The 2255-nt window shown below is 38.5% G+C and overlaps 1 pseudogene; it reads left to right on the forward strand.

Annotated features, from left to right (window-relative positions):
- Positions 1 to 451: 451 nt before the first annotated feature.
- Positions 452 to 856, forward strand: LOC118986784 (60S ribosomal protein L22-like; annotated as a pseudogene).
- Positions 857 to 2255: the final 1399 nt, after the last annotated feature.

The following is a 2255-nucleotide window of genomic DNA, read 5'->3' on the forward strand; positions in this document are numbered from 1 at the left end:
ACACTGATGTATTCTCAGTAAATAAATTTAAGTCCATTATACAGTATAAACTTTGCTGAACAAATCTAGAAGAAATAGATGTCACCTGTTTCTCCAACCCGCATTTAAAAAGTCTAAGTCCACACATTTGTTAATTGCACTAATTCTGCTGCCTATTTAAGGCAGAAAGAGCTTGGAGGTTTGTGCATGACCCACTTCTGTTATAGACACAGAAACCAAGGATAGCTCAGAGGAGGAGTCTTCCAGGATCACTCAGTCAGTGCCATCTGGACCCTACTGATCCCTCAGAGACTGCTTTCTTTATCCTGGAATTAAAAGAGACCTAAATTCATGGTAAGTTTTTTCTATGGAAGAAAAACAATTCTTTTTAATATATGTGTGTCTAAATCATGTGCCTAGTAGGGACTCCTTTAAAAGCAAAGCACTTACTTTTTCAGTCTCCACCTCCAGCATGGCTCCCATGAAAAAGCTTGTGGCACAGTGGGCAAGGAGGGCAAAAAAAGAAGCAGATTTTGAAGTTCACCCTTGACTGCACCCACCCTGTAGGAAATGGAATCATGGATGTGGCCAGTTTTGAGCAGTTCCTTCGGGAGAGACTCGAAGTAAACAGAAAAGCTGGGGACTCGGTGGACGGATGGTAACCATTGAAAGAAGCAAGAGTGAGATCCCTTTAACTACTGAGGTGCCTTTTCCCAGAAAGTATGTGACATATCTCACCAAAAAATATTTGAGGAAGAGTAATCTATGCGGCTGGTGGTGAGTAGTTGCTAACAGCAAAGAGAGTTATGAACTGTGTTACTTCCAGATAAACCAGGGTGAAGAAGAGGAAGATGATGATGAAAACTCATTTATCTAACACATTTTGTATGAGTTCTTGAATAAACCCTAGGCGCTAAAACATAAATAAAGTCAAAGCACTGAAAATTCAGGTCTCCATTTGTCCCCTTCGGTAAGAATTCGGGGATGCATGCAGTCTCTGTTGTGGTTAGCGTGACAGAAAACACAGAAGCATTCCTTATAGTTTCTTTACAGGAATTTGTAAATCCTCGTGCAAATTCCTTAAGCCAAATTACTAATGCTAATTTTGTGATGCCCTATTGGTTTTACTTGTTTGTTAATACATAACATTTAAATCCTACTGTCTTAAATCTGGATACACCAAGAGAGATTTCTAGGTCCGTGGGCAACAGATTACTCTCATATTCCTGTTACAAGCAATACAGTAATTAAGGCAGAAAGGCATTTGACTACACAGATGGCTGGGAAAGATCATTTAAGAAACTTCATCTTTTTTTGTTAAAATTATTGCATCTTGCCCTGGCTGGTGTGGCCCAGTGGATTGAGTACAGGACTGCTGGTTCAATTTTCAGTCAGGGCACATGCTTGGGTTGCTCGCCAGGTCCCCAGTAGGGGGTGCACGAGAGGCCAGCACACATTGATGTTTCTCTCTGTTTCTCCCTCCTCTCCCTTTTCTCTAAAAATAAATAACTAAAATTTTTAGAAATTATAAAAATTTAACTATTATATCTTGATATTCAAAAGCCTAGAATTTAGAAGTAAATTGGTCGTTTAGTGTTAGCTCTAGTATATGGAATTCTGGACAGTTTTCTTTTTTCTTTACTATAATGTTGTATTTATTTTGTTAACATCAAAAATTTTGTTGCCCAGAATCTTCATGGGCAAACCTTTCTTGGACATATGCACACACACACACACACACACACTATATGCCACATGACTACAATGCTTCAGACTTAACATCTAAAGGTCAGTCTCCCAAAGGGAAGAGCCAAAGGCATATTCCCCATGAATATGAAAATTTAGCAGAGACTAACCCACCCCACCATGAAATTTTTTGAGTTGTAGTGTCTTAAAATTTTTTATTTTATTTTTTAAATTACCAACATTTTTTGTTTGACTACATAATGTCCCTGTTTTAATACAAATATTATGTCTGAAAGAACTAAGTAACCAAAACTAGCATTTCAAGAAGATACATGTCCTATGACTTCACATACACAGTGATGTGGGTCATGGGCACCCAGTTTGAGAGTCTAGAAGTACAAAATGTACATGTTAGAAAAACTGAGTTGTGATTTAATATAATCTGTGTAACTGTCAATCCAGGCATCCAGATAATTTAGACTAAGTTTACTGGTAGCACGAAGAGGCGGTGGGAAAACTGTCTTAGGTTTTCCAAAATGATACAGGGTGCAGCCAAGGGGGGGCCCAGAAAAGATTTGGAATGGTGTCCA

This window comes from Sturnira hondurensis, unplaced genomic scaffold (genome assembly GCF_014824575.4).
Source record: "Sturnira hondurensis isolate 20B ecotype Veracruz unplaced genomic scaffold, ASM1482457v3 Scaffold0004474, whole genome shotgun sequence".
Lineage (NCBI taxonomy): Eukaryota > Metazoa > Chordata > Mammalia > Chiroptera > Phyllostomidae > Sturnira > Sturnira hondurensis.